The sequence below is a fragment of the Trachypithecus francoisi genome, unplaced genomic scaffold (genome assembly GCF_009764315.1).
Source record: "Trachypithecus francoisi isolate TF-2019V2 unplaced genomic scaffold, Tfra_2.0 Lachesis_group13, whole genome shotgun sequence".
NCBI classification, from domain to species: Eukaryota; Metazoa; Chordata; class Mammalia; order Primates; family Cercopithecidae; genus Trachypithecus; species Trachypithecus francoisi.
The window spans coordinates 93,311,392-93,329,012 of NW_022681458.1; the positions used below are offsets into that span (position 1 = coordinate 93,311,392).

General features: G+C 39.3%; 1 protein-coding gene across 2 annotated transcripts in view; it reads right to left on the reverse strand.

Annotated features, from left to right (window-relative positions):
- LOC117095016 overlaps window positions 1-17,621 on the reverse strand; it is a 276,890-nt gene that overhangs the window by 197,227 nt on the left and 62,042 nt on the right. The window contains exon 1 of one of the 2 annotated variants that reach the window (XR_004441776.1): window positions 1,310-1,404. The exons of the other annotated variant lie outside the window; for it this stretch is intronic. The gene's annotated coding sequence lies outside the window, so the exon portion shown is untranslated. Of the gene's footprint in view, window positions 1-1,309; window positions 1,405-17,621 lie in introns of those variants that run through there. 2 annotated transcript variants of the gene reach the window in all.

Here is a 17,621-nt window from a genome sequence, read left to right on the forward strand (position 1 = left end):
TGGAGTGCAGTGGCCGGATCTCAGCTCACTGCAAGCTCCGCCTCCCGGGTTTACGCCATTCTCCTGCCTCAGCCTCCCGAGTAGCTGGGACTACAGGCGCCTGCCACCACGCCCGGCTAGTTTTTGTATTATTAGTAGAGACGGGTCTCACCATGTTAGCCAGGATGGTCTCGATCTCCTGACCTCGTGATCCGCCTGTCTCGGCCTCCCAAAGTGCTGGGATTACAGAATATCACTGTTTTTACTCATATTAATAACATGTATTCCACTTACATTATAATACGCAGACCAGTTGACTCTTGAATAACATGGGTTTAAGCTGCACAGATTTACTTACATATAGATTTTATTCTGCCTCTGCACCCCTTAAACAGCAAGACCAGCCCCTTTTCTTCCTCCTCCTCCTCCTCAGCCTACTGTACATGAAGATAACAAGGATGAAGACCTCTATGATGATCTACTTCCACTTAATAGTAAATACATTTTCTCTTCCTTATGATTTTCTTAACATTTTCTTCTCTCCTGCTTATGTTATTATAAGACTACAGTATGTAATACCTATAACATATAAACTATGATGTGTTAATCAACGCTTATGTTATTGGTAAGGCTTCCATTCAACAGCAGTCTATTAGTAGTTAATGTTCTTGGGGAGTCAAAAGTTATGCACGGATTTTCCACTGCGCTGGGGTTGGTGTCCCTAGAGTTGTTCAAAGGTCAACTGTAGTATTATGCAGTTGTGGAAAACATTGGGAAAGAACAAATGTATATGACTAAGAAATGGGTAAATTATAAGGTATGACTGAAAACTTTTAAGAATTCAAAATATTACTACACATAAAAGAATCATTTCCAAGCTTAAATGTGAAACATCATAGAAGGTCTAAATTCATCTCAAACACTCAATTTGTCTCAAACACTTTCCTAATATCCTAATATTCTCAAATCCCACCTCAGATTAATGAGTTTAACTTAAAGAAAAATAAAAAGCCAGAATGACATTTAAAGCTTTTGATAGAAAGGGAAAGAAAAAAACAGATGGAGTAAAACAAAATGTTCTAAATGAATATAGATGTTGAAATGGTCAAAAGTCAATCAAGAATCACAGGCGAACATGTTTAAATCAATTGTCATTTATTTCTGTGGAGACAGAACCACAAAATGGGTCTGACTTAAATGGATGTTATTTATGAAGATTTTCCAGACTATGAGATTAGCTAAACCCACTTAAAGTGGGGTTACAGAAGGCAGAGCTTTGCCAGAGAAAATTTAAAATTGGGTAATATCTGACTGGTATTAACTAACTTACGTGAATCTCCTTGCAGGGTGTGAAATTGATGAGATGGCCATTCAGGTTTTCCTTTGGCTTGGAAGCATATGGTAACATATGGTAATATTTTGAGATTCCATAGAAAGGCTAGTCATTCACCATCTTCAATAATGGACATACATAGGAATGGGAAACAAATGCATTGAATGTCAGTTCTAAGACCTCCTTGATAGTACCATGAAAATTATTTATTCAGGTTTTCCAGTGATTATCTTTTCTATGATTTTGCATCTATAAAAAGGGGAAAACCTGCTATAAAGATCTGTGGGTTCACTTCCAATATTACATGGCTCAATTTTGGAACACTTAAGATAATTACTACTTTATGTGGTTAAAATATGCTCAAAGAATCTAACTCTTTTGGTGATGTTTTTAAAAGTCATTCTTAAATCAATGGGACCCTGTTGTCTTGTATTTTTGCCACCATTTCTACTATTATGGCAACTGATCATCTTTTAATAATAATATTCACTAACTTCTTGCTTGAACTGATCACACTTTAGGGACAGATTATATGAAAGATTATTGTGCTCACTACCTAATGCTTATTGTTAGTAATATCCAATAATGTTTCAAGTGGCCTCTATAAACCTTGCTCAATTTTTCATCTAACAATTTATTTTGATAAAATATAGAAAACTGTCCCAGTGATTCATGTTACTCATTACTTTAATAAATTATTCAACAGAGCAATAACAAATACTCTATGAAGTATAATCTAAATTGAACTAAACACATCAAAATAAATGAATAGTTCATCCTTGATTTTAATTGTTTATTCAATTGCTGCTTAATTAGAAAAGTGCTATTATTTAGACTACAGATCCCTATCACTGTAAAATTCCACAAGACTGTACTATAAAATTATTATTAACTTTAGAACCAGTGATTACTTTCCTCAAGCCAACAATAATGAAGACTAAATTAGTATTTCAGCAAAATTGAAAGTTGGGCTGCCCAAGATAAAACTTCAATGGGGGCACCAATAAATATGCAAATGGTTTCCAAATTTTCAGCATTTATTTAAATCCTTTCAGAACTACTATTATTTTACTTTGATAGTTATTTGAAAGCAAATAGAAATTCAATTTAGTTATATATAAATTCCAAAGAGAAGAAAATGTTTTAGTCACCACAATTTTGTGCCGACTATCTTAAAATCACGTGAGTCATAGAACCCATCAGAACTTCCAAAAATAGAGCCATAGAAAAGAATAGTATCAAAATAAATTAAATTCACTTTTATACAGCTTGATTCATTAGCTCAGTCATATCAGCATAACTTTTGCCTATTAAACTCAACAAATTAATTTTATTCAGTTCATCCCACAACTTTGTAATACTCAGCTTTTTTAATCTACATATGAGCAATGAGAATTAGTAATGAACATATTTATTGAGTGCTTAGCAAAATTACAAAGTGTCACCTTAATGACAAGTAACCCCACTAAGAGGGCATCACAATCGCCCATATTCATACACTTATCCATAGTATTATAATCTAAGCCTAACAGATTGAGCTCTTCTTTCTTGAAGTCCAGTGCACATTGTATACAAGCATAAGAAGCTAGTATGGAATAAACCAAGTGAAGGTTAAGTCATACATGGAAAAGTCAAATGTAGTCAGCTCCATGTTCAGGAGCCATCTTTATAATGAATGCCACAGGACCGGTCCTTATAACTCTGAAACATGTTGTTCAGTTATAACACATTCTGCTGCACTCCCTGCAAAAACTAAAATTTGGGGCTTCATACACTTCCATTAAAGTCAACTAGAAGCAGTTGTGAGCTATTGTTATATCTAGGACCAAAACAGCAGCAAAAATCCAACCAAGATTTATCCCACCATCATCTAGCTAAAATACACGTTAACAACATATGAACGACCTGTAATTCTGTATATAAGAATCTACCCAAGGAATGATCCCCACCTCCAGAAGGCTTAGGTGTCATTGACTGAAAAGAAGCATAATTTCATTATTTCCCTTGTTTAGCTTTTGTTTGTTGTTCCTCTGTCACGGAGGCAGCAAAAACAAATTATTTGGGGGAGCCAGTTTGGCTTCTACAGCAGCTGTACCAGTCAGATGTGTCATGATGCATGATGAGATTGCCAAATGTTCATTGTTTAAATATGGCCCAATTTACTAGGGTCCAAGTTATAATTAGGTTTTTTCTTTGAATTTTAAAAGGAAAAAAGTAAAGACACAAACTCCTAATACATGTAATTAAGACTAGCAGCCTTAACCTAGCAGGTTTTTAGAGACACTCTTACTGTCACTCTAAATACAGGTTCCCTGCTGAGAGCATAATTACAGTTTTTGTTGCACTTCATACTGTCTACCTCCTAGAGAGCTAACACTGTTTGTTATTAAAAGAAGACTCTGTCATATCAGTGTTCACCTCTGCATATAATGTCTCTCCTTGTTGCTGCTTACCTTTTACCTACTCTTTTGGTGTGAAGAGGGAAAAAAGGGCTAATAAACTATAGAGACTTCATAAATTTTAACAAGTTGCAGTTAATGGGGTGATTTTCCCCTCTCCTTCTACCAAAAGGAGGCCTATCTCCTCAACTTGACACACTTGCATTCTAAATCCATTGCTTGCCTTTTCTTTATTGTGCCTATAAACCAGGCTGGAATGAAAAGCAAACTTACAGAATCCTAACTACCTAAGCTAGGATGGTGGGAAATTCCATTTCAAATTAAACAGCACAGTTTTAATCCATTAAACCTTTCGACTGCATTTATATTTAACACAAAGGTGGTGGCCAAATCTTTTCTACTGATTGACAGCAAGTGCTTTGAGTAGGGCTTGGGTAGCAAAGTACATTCAGTTTCCAAAACAATTCTATAAAACCGTAGTCCTTTTTTAAAAGAAAGAACTTGACCTACAGGGAACATTTATCAGAGCTTTGGTAACTACATATTTCCAGTCATTTAAATAGAATGACAGCCAATGGATTTCTTTTTCCCCAGATTTACTATCCTCAGTATTAAAGTCACTATGCAGTATTGACAGTTTTTCTGAACCTGCTTTGCATATCTCACCAGGCTATGACATCTCATTATGTGTTGTAACCTGCTCTGACAAGTCTGCCTCAAAAAAAGACTGTTTTGTAGGGTGGAATTTTTTTTTACTATTATTTTTAATCTGTTAAAGCTATATATAATCTATCTGCAAATGAAATACACAGTTGTTCATAAAACTTCAAGATTTTTAAAAAATCATAAATGAAAATCTTGGATCAGGGAGGATTTGTTAACATTGCTTTCTCCAAGGTGCATTCAGATGTAACCATTCATTTTAGAGAAATATAATATTTCCAATGATGATCATGTACAGTTAAAATTGGGTTTTTAATATCCCAAACAAAAACCTAGCTATGCTTTTCAACCAGAAAGATAAATTTCAACAATTTATTATAATTTAGTAATTATATAATTACTAAAATGTAATGTAAATTATGGAAGATCCATAGAAGGGAAGAATCAAAATGTAGTTGAAAGGAATGAAATACGTTATAATATACTGATTTTAAAAATATCCAAGAAACAGTGATAAGTGAAAAAGAAAATTACAGAATATATATGCAGCAAATTTTTTTTTAAATCATTCAAAAACCAAACTATTTACACATGCACAGTTATATGTTATTTGTTTTTAAAAGCCTGGAAAGATACACACCACATTAATAACTTTGGGTTACATTTGGTAGAGTGAAATTGAGACACCAGAGTAGTTTCCTATTGCCACTGTTGTAATTTGCCACAAACTTAGTGGCTTTTAAAAAAAATGAATTTGAAATACTATGCAGCCATAAAGAAGAATGAAATCATGTCCTTTGCAGCAACACAGATGCCGCAGGAGGCCATAATCCTAAACAAATGAACACAGAAACAGAAAATGAAATACTGCATGTTCTCACAAGTGGAAGCTAAATATTGAGTACACATGGACATAAAGACAAGAAAAATAGATACTGGGGACTACTAGAAGGGGAGAGAGGTAAGGGCGTGAGTGCAGAAAAACTACCTAGTGGGTACTATGCTCACTACGTAGGTGGGTTCAATCATATTCCAAACCTGAGAATCACACAATATACTCATGTAACAAAACTGCACCCATATGACACCCACTGATTCTAAAATAAAAGTCGAAAACGAAAAATCAAAACAAAACATGAATTGATTATCTTATACTTCTAGAGGATAGAAAACCAAAATCAGTTTCACTGAGCTAAAGTCAAGGTGTTGGCAGAGATGGTTCTTTCTGGGGCTCTAAGGGAGAATCTATTTCTTTACCTTTTTCAGCTTCTAGAGGCTACCTGCACTAGATGACTTGCAGCCTCTTCCTTGCTTCACTCCCACCACCTGCTTCGATGGCCACATCTTCCACTGCTGACTTAGATCCTCCTACCTCTTTTCAGAAGGACACTTGTCATTACCTTGAGCCTGCCTGGATAATCCAAGAGTATTTCTTCATCTCAAAATCTTTAACTCCCTTTATCATGTAAAGTAACATCCATAGGACCCAGGGATTAGGCTATGAACATCTTTAGAGAGGCCATTATTCAGCATACCACAGAGGACTTTAGCTGTCTTGAATAGTGCTTGAGTTGTATAATTGGAATGCATTTATATATTAATAATACAATTTAAAATAGAAAACAAAAAGACTGGGCACCGTGGTTCATGCCTGTAATCCCAGAACTTTGGGAGACCAAGGTGGGCAGATCACTTGAGGTCAGGAGTTCAAGATCAGCCTGGCCAACCTGGTGGCACCCCGTCTCTAATGAAAATACAAAAATTAGCCGGGCATGGTGGTGTGTACCTGTAATCCCAGCTACTTGGGAGGCTGAGGCAGGAGAATCACTTGAATCCAGGAGGCAGAAGTTGCAGTGAGCCAAGATTGCGCCACTGCATTCCAGCCTGGGTGATACAGCAAGTCTGTTTAAAAAAAAAAAAAAAAAGAATTGTATTTCTTTCTCTTTTAAAAATATTTGAGGTAGTCAGAAGATCAGAAAAAAAATTGTTACTTTCTACAGAAATTTCATTCTTTTTTTTTTCCTGCCCCTTCAAGTTCCTATTCTCTCCACTCCCTCTATCCTTACTTCCTGGTTCTGCACCTACATTACAGGATTCTACACCTATATTAAAAGTTTATACTTCATATCTTCCCCTGAAAGTATTATACGATATGAATCGTGGCACAATTAGGCCAAACTTAACTGCACATACATCTCTGCCAACACCTTGACTTTAGCACATAGGATGAAGAATATATCTTAATGCATCAAACAAATGTTATTTGCACCCTTAGTATATGCAAGCAAATGTGCAGAGCGCTAGGAATATTGGTATTTAAAGCCCTACCTGTTGGAGAGTTCATAATCTAGTGAAAAAGACCCACATGCAAATAAATCACCACAATGTCATATAATGTGGCATCACAGAAATGTGCACAATAGGCTATAGGAACTTGACAGAGAGAAAATATTTCTATCAGAAGTGCCAGGTGATAATGGTGAAAGAGGTGATTCAAAAGAATTCATGGAGGAGGGGTTGTCTGACCTGGGATTTCAAGATAAGGAACGGGTAGGAATGCACACTTGGTAGGAGCCAAGTGTGGTTAGAGGGCCGAGGTAGAGGTAATGGCACAACCCAGCCAGGAACAGCCAGATTCAGGGCATGGCCAAAGATTGGCTGAATGTCTGCTTTATCTCCATTGACTAAAAGTTAGTCTAAAAAACTACCTAGAGGACACATCATAAAGGATTACACAAATTCTGCCACAAGGTTTTCACATTACCCCTCAGGTCCAGGAGAATTCTGGAAAGGCTGAGGTCAGGCTGTGACTTCATCACATAGAATTTTAGCAGACAATCTGACAGCAGTGAATGAGGTGGGTTGAAGGTGGGGAAGACTAAAGGCAGGCTGCCCATAAAGATGGTGTCACAACAATCCGGGTGGGAGATGATGCTGGCCAGACAAAAGACCCCTTTCATGACACTCAGGTCTCAGGTCAAATCTTACTCCTTAGATTTCAGTGAGATCTCTATACCCCGCTTTGTCTCCCTATTCTCCCTATCTATTTCCCATCTCTATCACATTGCTAGTGTTACAGCTTTCAGAATAGTCATTACCATCACAAATTATTCCCTGTGTCTACTTGTCTATTTTCTCCCTCCCCGGTAGGAAAAAAGCTCAACGAGGGAAGGGAGGTTGGCTATCTTGCTTTCTCCTGTGATTCAAGTGCCTAGAACAGTACCTAGCATGCAACTGGCATTCAACAAGTATTTGGTGAATGAATGAATGAGTTATTCAAAGAATAACATGGTACATTTGATGTTAGCCCATGACGGAGATATCTGTGGGCTCTCACTAGCCCATAGTCATAGAATTATAAAATCAGCTGAGGCACCAATGAGTAATGTATTCAGCAACTTCCTTGTATACAGCAAGGTAGAAGAGGTCTACTGGAAGAGTTTAAGTTAGAATTCTCAGCTGTGGTCCAGTATGTCCCCCAGTTATTCCTAACGGAAAAAATCCCTGTTCCTTTGTGTTCTTTCCATGATTATGAAACTGCAATTTTAAAACTGAAGAATGTTTTTATTTTTGTAAGTTATTGGAGTGGAGGAAGAGCAAGAAGGAACCAGCACAGCTAAATTGCTACATAGCCAGATCTGATGCAGACCTGACGATGCATGGCCGATGAGGCTCTGGTGGCCACTTACAAAATGAACATTGTCATCAGCACCTCAGCCTCAACTCTGAGCTTTCTGGGCTTTCTGGGGCCCTTGCTATTATGAGGCATACTACAGGCAAATGTGGTTAGGAGCTACTTTTGAGCAAAGCATGCCAAGGAGCATGAAGAGAAACGAAATGAAGTCAAAATGCACAGAAGAAAGAGATTGCAACGCTCCTCCCTCTTTCCCCTTCTGAACTAAACATCTCTGCTATCTAAAAGATTTCTAGTCACATTTATAATGTCCTGTGTTTTAGATAGGATGCACTGTGGTCTAGTGGAATAAGTTATATCCTGTGTATCACGAGGCCATAGAAAGAACTGCTTCTTGTAATTTTCCCAATAATGTTTCTGCCTCCTAAAGAATTTGCTCAAGAGGTAACATGAGCAAGTGGGAGAAAAATGGACTTTGGAATCAGAAAATCTTGATATTTGAAAAACTGATGATCTTGCACAGGCCGGTAAGTCTTTCTAAACTTCCTTATCTGTAAAATAGAGATGATAACAACAGTGTGTATTAGCTGAGAGAGTGTATTTAAAGCATCTGGAACCGAGTGGGTACATGATAAATGTTCCTCCTTTCAGGCCCTGGGTGATTCAGCTAACATTAAAAAGCTGCAGCTGAAGTACCTGGACTCACAGAAAGTTAATTTTACTAGGGCAGAAGAGGGGAAGGTAGGAAGTGTCAATGTTCATGAAACTCCCAGCGACCATTCTGCTGCTGCAGTTGCAACTCAAGGCTGGTGCTGGCAAGGAACAGGGGAGTTGACCTGGCACCAACAACCCTCTCCCAACGGAATCTTTTTAACAAGCTCTCATTGACCTTTTCTACCTTTCCACACCAAATGCTATCCCGAAATAAATTAAAGGGATCAAATTTCAGGAAAAAAAAAATTGATGAGGACAAAATTGTGGATTTAATGGGATCATGAGATACTTTGTGGAGCAGGATTTTTCTTTTTGGGGACACTTTGACATGTCTTCACTCAAAAACTGAAAATTTCCCATATGACTATTATAATTTTGTTTACTATATGTTTTTAATTTCACTATTTACTTTTTTGTAAAACATAATCACAAATTTAATAGGCAAAGAAGTTAGCAATTAGGGAGATGTGAAAGAAGCATCTTCTAATTGAATATCTGAGCACAAGCATCTCATTTTTACAAAAATATCTCTACAGAGTAAACTGATAGGTTTGCCTGACAATTTATTCCATTACCAAGCCAAATTCTCCATCCCAATATAGATACATAAAAGTTAAATATTTGTTTAATCATAGGTGTTTTTGCTAGGTTCACTCAGTTTATCTTAAGTAAAAGGTGGAGTTATTTTAGAATAAAAAGAAAAAATGAGGAATGGCAAATCTCATAGAGTACAAGAAGAATGTGCAAGAGATCAGTCAAGGTGGTAGGAAAAGTTATAGGGAAAAATGCAAATCTTCTTGGAAGGCTGGGAGGTTTTGCAAAGATCCAGGAGAGAATAAAAGCTGAAGGCAGTTAATTCTATTATCCTGAAGCAGAGGGCAAGAAGCAGGTACAAGGGAATATAAGGGAGTTTAGATAAGTTTATTTACTCATGTTGTCTGGAAACCGACCTTTGATCATCTGCAAGACTGCTCCCTGCAAGGGGGGATGACAATATTAATTATCCACAGGTTGTGCTGGCTCCAGGCCTTTGTCATTAAATCTGTACTAAATAAATACAAATGGCTCCAGCTTATTAGGGCTGCACTCTCATCAGCAGTGCTAGGCCATGCAGTCCCCCAGCCGCACTCTCAGGCAAAGTACCTGTGTCTGTGTACTACTTTCATCTGTTGCTTGGCCACAGTCTGTGGGACAGACTCAGCAAGAGTATACTAGCATGAGGCCTCGTAGAAACTGGAGTTCCAGAGCAACAGCATTTCTCAAAACCTTAGCAGGGAAAGTTCATGAAGTTCTTATCTACCATTGAAGGGATTTGGCTGTCCCACAAGTGCCCATCTGCTCCATTCTCCAAACCACATACACTGAAGTCCTCACCACAAATGTGCCGGTTTTCTCTCTGTCTCGTATTCCTGTTCACTGATAGTTTCTGCTTCCTCATAGTCTCAGCTTCTTAAAGACCTGCTTTAACCTTCAGGGCCACTTCACCTCATAACTTCTCTCCATTGCAAAAGTTAAATAACACACTTACTGTCACACAAACAATGAGTGGTAGGGCTAGGATTAGATTCTGACCGTCAGCCACCAGCCAGTGCCTGACACGTGATTAATACTTGAATTTGATAGGAACTCAGTAGCTGCTTGTAGTTGGCTTTCTCAATTTTTCAAGACCTCAAATTTCTAGACATTCTTTATTACCTTTATTTATACTAGAGATTTGCAAATTTTCTCCTGAATTCATCTATATCTCATAATACAATACTAAACAAAAAAAAAAACTAAAACACAATATACACTATTATTCTAGCATTTCTCAACACTCCAAGTTATAGACTCAGTAGGTTTGATGGGGTCTTATTTGCAGATTATGGAAAGGAACAGATTTTCCAAATGTTTTGAAGCTATGTAATTTGGATCTTCATTTTCCAGGCTTGATATCAATTCCCTCACCATCCCCACTGCTCAAATACATTTTAGTTTAGTTTAGTTTTGGTTTTGTTTTGCAGCACTCCACTTCCAAGAACAATTTCAGGCATTAAAATAGTGTCAATTGACATAACAAACATGAGTCTAGAAGTACACAATGGCTCACACATATTAAAAGTTTTCTTTATTCTCACAGGAAGTCCAAAATCAGTATTCATTATCAGCAGGAGCCTCTCCTCTAAGCAGAGATTTAGGATCACAGGCTCCTCCCATCTTGTGGTTGCATCATCTTCACCTTTGGCCCAAGCTCATCATGCTCATCTGCAGATGACCAAGAGGGAGTGGGTAAGAATGTTCTATGAGTGAGAATAACTTTGGGAGACAGGTGTCTCTGCTATAGAGCATGACAACTATTAGCCAATTATTCAATCTTATTATTAAAGTAACTACCCAGTCACTTCATTCCCAGTCACCCAACTATAAAGTAGTTAAGCCATGATGACATCTTAGGGCTTGCTTTGGGACACTTTTCATCCAGCCCCTGTTGAACAAAAAATGAACGCCATCCTGCCTTCTCTTACAAGCCCAGCCAGATGTATCCCGCTCTTCTAGAAAATCATTTTTGGTGAACACTATCCCATGATGACTCCCCTCCAATTCTGTGTTCCTTTAGTATAAAATGCATCCCACTAGTATGTACTTATTTTTTATACTCTATGGAAGACATTGGCAAGCTTTGTCTTTTTCCATAAAAGGCCAGATAGTAAACATTTTAGGCTTTGTAGGACATACAATCTCTGTTCCAACTACTCAAGTTTGACAAAGCAGCTATAGATAATATGTAAATGGATGAGAATGGTTATGTTCCAATAAAACTTTAGGTGACAAGACAGATTTGGCCCACAGGCTGCAGTTTCCTGACATCTGCTCTACCAGTATAAAAGGTATTCTAGGGTTTGTTTGTTGTTGTTGTTGTTTCTGGTTGTGGTGGTGGTGGTGGTGGTGTTTTCTTTGGTTTAACCCTTTGCAATGCACAGAGTAAAATTTATCTCAATAAAAGCACAGATTAGAAGTGTGGGGATGTAGACCCATCTCCCACTCGGGCAACATCCCTGCTTTATGTCAGGGAAGCAATATTTCTACTTCCTAGTGAAGTGATAGGGAAGCTGTTTCTGTCAGAAAAAGAGAGAACTGTCAGTGTCACAAAGTTACTCCCTCTAAAACCACATGTACAAAGAAAATCTACATCATTATTTGGGTTACAACTGCCTGGATCATCTTCTTAAAGCCTGCTGGTAACAGGAAGAAGTTAACATTTAGTTCAAACCAATAACCTTATGATATGTTAAGCGTTTTTAAAAACTAAAGTGTAGTCTCTATAGGTAGAATGCACTCAGTCGATTAGATTCCTAGCCTCCTACCCCGGTTTTCACACCAAGATTGCTATCTAAAGCTTTAGGGCCTTAGGGATAAAGAAGTTCTCATATCCATAGATGTCTTCTATGTCCCCTGGTCTCTTCAGCAATGTTACTTGTCTTCTCAGTTGCTGTTCATCTTGCTGGAATTCACAGAAAATGGGAGGCTCTGGTGAAGAGCGGGTCTTTCTCTGCCCAGTGGTTTGGCACCAGCTACTCAGCCTCATCTCTGACTCAGCCTCATCTCAGCTTTCCATGACACTACGCATCTCTCTAAATGTCTCCACAGTTTCCATACAGTTCCATGGCCTGGGTTGTCAGCTCTCAGCTCTGCTGAAGGGTGACTCACTCCTTATGACTCTGGTTAGTGTGTCTGCTGATATTCAACATACCTGCCTTTCATATCCTCCCCACTCAGGGCCACACAAGAATCTGGTTTGCACAACCACACAATACACAGAAATGCAATGTCTTAGGAAAGCTGTACTCCAGCAGTCCCTCAGCTTATCCATGCTGCCCCACTGAATTTATTGGGTGAGAGAGGAACCTGCTAGGAAGTTGAATTCCAGGATTTCTCCAGTTTGGTTCTAACAGTGGAGAAAAAAATGATCTTGACATCTACTTTCCTCTACCTCTCTGTGACTCACTCTCCTCTCCCTGTCCTTCCATTATATCTGCCTTCTACAATGGTTCTGAAGTTTTTATTGTTGTTCTTGTATCTCTGCCAGGTTTTGGTATCAGGATGATGCTGGTCTCTTAAAATGAGTTAGGGAGGAGTCCTTCCTTTTCAATTGTTTGGAATAGTTTCAGAAAAAAGGGTATCAGCTCCTCCTTGTACCTCTGGTAGAATTCAGCTATAAGCCTGTCTGGTCCTGGGCTTTTTTTGTTGGTAGGCTATTTATTACTGCCTCAATTTCAGAACTTGTTATTGATCATTCAGGGATTCAGCCTCTTCCTGGTTCTATCTTGGGAGGGTGTACGTATCCAGGAATTTATCTATTTCTTCTAGATTTTCTAGTTTATTTGTATAGAGGTGTTTATAGTATTCCCTGATGGCTGTTCGTATTTCTCTGGGGTCAGTGGTGATAACCCCTTTATTAGTTTCTACTGTGTCTATTTGTTTCTTCTTTCTTATTAGTCTAGTTAGAGGTTTATCTATTTTATTAATTTTTTTTTTCAAAGAACCAGCACTTGGATTCATTGATTTTTTGAAGGGTTTTTCCTGTCTCTAGCTCCTTCAGTTCTGCTCTGATCTTGGTTATTTCTTGTCTTCTGCTAGCTTTGGAAAGTTTTTCCATTTATTTGTGTCCTCTCTGATATCCTTAAGCAGTGATTTGTAGTTCTGCTTGAAGAGGTCTTTGGGGTTTGTTTGCTCTTGGTCCTCTCATTCTTTTAGTTGTGATGTCAGGATGTTGATTTGAGATCTTTCTAGCTTTTAGATGTGGGCATTTAGTGCTATAAATTTCTCTCTCAACACTGCTTCAGCTGCATCCCAGAGATTCTGGTACATTGCCTCTCTGTTCTCATTAGTTTTAAAAAACTTCTTGATTTCTGCCATAATTTCATTATTTCGCCAGGAGTCATTCAGGAGCAGGTTGTTCAATTTCCACATAGTTGTGTGGTTTTGAATGAGCTTCTTAATCTCGAGTTCTAATTTGATTATGCTGTGGTCTGAGAGACTGTTATGATTTCACTTCTTTTGCATTTGCTGAGGAGTGATTTACTTCCAATAATGTGATGAATTTTAGGGTAAGTGCCACGTGATGCTGAGAAGAAAGTATATTCTGTTATTTTGGGGTGGAGAGTTCTGTAGATATCTATCAGGTCCACTTGATCCAGAGCTGAGTTCAAGTCCTGAATACATTTGTTAATTTTCTGTCTCGATGAACTAATACTGACAGTGGGTGTTAAAGTCTCCCATTATTATTGTTTGGGAGTCCAAGTCTCTTTGCAGGTCTCTAAGAACTTGTTTTATGAATCTGGATGCTCCTGTATTGGATGCATATAAATTTAGGTAAGCTCTTCTTATTGACTTGACCCCTTTACCATTATGTAATGCCCTTCTTTGTCTTTTTTGATCTTTGTTGGTTTAAAGTCTGTTTTGTCAGAAACTAGGATTGCAACCCCTGCTTTTTTCTGCTTTCCATTTGCTTGGTTAATTTTCCTTTATCCCTTTATATTGAGTCTGTGAGTGTCTCTGCATATGAGACAGGTCTCTGGAATACAGCACACTGGTGGATCTTGACTTTTTATCCAACTTGCCATTCTGTGTCTTTTAATTGGGGCATTTAGCCCATTTACACTTAAGGCTAATATTGGTATGTGTGAATTTGATCCTGTTGTCATGATGCTAGCTCGTTATTTTGTAGACTTGTTTATTATGTAGCTGCTTCATAGTGCCATTGGTCTGTGTACTTCAATGAGTTTTTCTAGTGGCTAGTAATGATTTTTCTTGTCCATATTTAATGCTTCTTTCAGGAGCTCTTGCAAAGCAGGCCTGGTGGCAATGAATTCCCTCAGGATTTGCTTCTCTGAAAAAGATTTTAATTTCTCCTCTGTTTATGAAGCTTAGTTTGGCCAGATATGAAATTCTAGGTCGGAAATTCTTTTCTTTAGAGTGTTGAGTATTGGCCCCCATTCTCTTCTGGCATGTAGGGTTTCCACTGAGAGGTCTGCTGCTAATCTGATGGGCTTCTCTTTATAGGTGACCTGGCCTTTCTCTCAGGCTGCCCTTAACGTTTTCTTTTTTATTTCAACCTTGGAGAATCTAATGATTGTGTGACTTGGAGTTAATCTTCTCATGGAATATCTTACTGGGATTCTCTAGATTTCCTGAATTTGAATGTTGACCTGTTTTGCTAAGCTGGGGAAGTTCTCCTGGATGATATCCTGAAGTGTGTTTTCCAACATGGTTCCATTCTCCCTGTCTCTTTCAGGTACCCCAGTCAGTCGTAGTTTGTTTTTTTGTTTGTTTTATTTTCACATAATCCCATAGTTCTTGGAAGTTTTGTTCATTCCTCTTCATTCTTTTTCTCTAACCTTATCTGCTTGTCTTATTTCAGCAAGATAGTCTTCAAGCTCTGATATCCTTTCTTCTACTTGGTCTATTGACTATTAATACCTGTGTTTGCATTGTGAAGTTCTCATGTTGTGTTTTTCAGCTCCATCATGTCATTTATGTTCTTTTCTAAGCTGGTTAACAGTTCCTGTAATGTTTTATCATAGTTCTTAGCTTCTTTGCAATCGGTTAGAACATACCCCTTTAGCACAGCAAAGTTCATTATTACCCATCTTCTGAAGCCTACTTCTGTCAATTCATCCATCTCAGCCTCAGCCCAGTTCTGTGCCTTACTGCAGATATGTTGCAATCATTTGGACTTTTGGCTATTTGAGTTTTCAGTGTTTTTGCATTGATTCTTTCTCATCTTCACAAGTTTATCTATCTTTGATATTTGAGGCTGCTGACCTTTGGATAGGTTTTTTTGTGGGGTCTTTTTTGTTGATGTTGTTGTTGCTTTTTCTTTTAGCAGTCAGGCCCTTCTTCCACAGGGCCACTGCAGTTTGCTGGGGGTCCACTCCAGATCCTACTTGCCTGGGTCCCTCCCACACCTGGAGGTATCTCCAGTGGAGGCAGCAGAACATCAAAGATGGCAACCTGCTCCCTCCTCTAGGAGCTCTGTACCAGAAGGGCACCAACTTGATGCCAGCCAGAACTATCCATATGAGGTGTCTAGAGACCCCTGTTGGGAGTTCTCACCCAGTCAGGATGAATGAGATCAGGGACCCCCTCAATTAAGTAGTCTGGCTGCCCCTTAGCAGAGCAGGTGTGCTGCACCAGAGGGAATCCCCCTCATGTAGGCTCCCCTGACTCTCCAGAGACAGCAGGTAAAAAAGACTAAGACCGCTGATCCATTATACTCCCACCGCCCTTCCTCCCAGGGGCTCTTCTTAGAGAAAACAGTTTTGTCCATAAACCCCTGTCTCACAATGCTAAAAATTCCATAGGGGAGCCCTACCCACTGAGGAAGAATGGGTCAGGGTCCCACTTAAAGAAGCAGTCCGGCCACAAATTGTCACAGCCACTCTGCTGCGACACTGTGGGGAATTGCTCCCAGTCCAAACTGCCCAGTTTCACTGGCACCAGCCGCAGAGGAAAATGGCCAACTGAGGCAGCAGTGATGGCTGCCGCCCCTCCCACTGGAACTCATTCTTCTTAGGCAGTGCCCAGCCTGTTGCGCTGGCTGGCAGGGATTCCAAGCCACTGGGTTTTTGCTTGTGGGGTTCCATGAGAGTGGGGCCCACTGAAAGAGGCTGCTTAGCTCCCTGGCTTCAGACCCCTTCCCAAGGGAGTGAATGGATCTCCTGCCTCACAGGAGTTCCCCGATACGGAGTATGTAAAAACTCCTGTGTCTCAGTGCCTGCCGACCTGAGCAGCCACCGTGAGTCCGCAAAGATCTGTGTTTGGGACCCAAGGCCCTGGTGACGTGGGCTCATGAGGGGACCTCCTGATACACAGGTTGCAAAGATCCTTGGAGAAAGCATGGTTTTTAGGGCAGAGTAGCACAATCCCTTACCGCCTCCCTTGGCTGGGGGAAGGAACTCCCTTTGCCTGGTGCAGCCTTCAGGTGGAACCTCACACTACCCTGCTTTTGCTTGCTCTCCATGGATAGCACCAACCATCGAGTCAGGTACAATGAGAGAACATGGGTACCTCAAATGAAGATGCAGAATTCACTTGCAATTTTCATTCTTTTTAGTGGAAGCCACAGACTTGAGCTGTTTCTATTCGGCCATTTTGGCTGCTTTCCCAGTTTTCTCTCCTTTTTCCCCCTCTTTTGGGAGACTGGGTCTTGCTATGTTGCCCAGACTGTAGTACAATGGCTACTCACAGGTATGATCACAGTGTACTACAACCCTGAACTCCTGGGCTCAAGCAATCTTCCTGCCTCAGCTTCCCAAGTAGCTGGGACTGTGCCTAATGCTAAAATTTTAAATAACTTCTAATCCTTTAAGATTATTGCTTTGCTAAACACATTAAATACCAGCTCCTCCTGCCCTGCCTGTGGTGTTAAGCTTCCTGTATCCTTCTGAGGAAACATGACTTTCTGGATGATGAAGTGACTCATTCAACTTCCAGTCTAAAAACATTAGGTGTTAGAAAACTAAAATCTACATTTCCCAGACTCCCTTGCAGGTAGGTTCTGAATGAGATCTGGCCTCTGTCCATCAAATGTGCTGACACAAAACTTTGGTTCACACTGACCTGACTGGGGAGAGAGGCAGAGTGCAAGGCATTCATTTTTCCAGCAGGAACCTTGGAAAGGAAAGTATGTACTAGAGCTGACAGTTGTAGAAGTAGCTCTGATTTGGTAACTTCTTGATGGTAAATTACCAGAGGTGGTAAGGTTCTGGAGTTGGCAGCTGGCAACTTCCTAATCAAGCAGGGGAAGTAGCTCCGTGGGCAGTCTAGGAACTTTTGAAATCATACCGAGAAGCTGCTTCACTCTTCCCCAAAATTCTTTAAGCTGTCTTTACACTCAATAAATCCTTTGTGCTTAAAC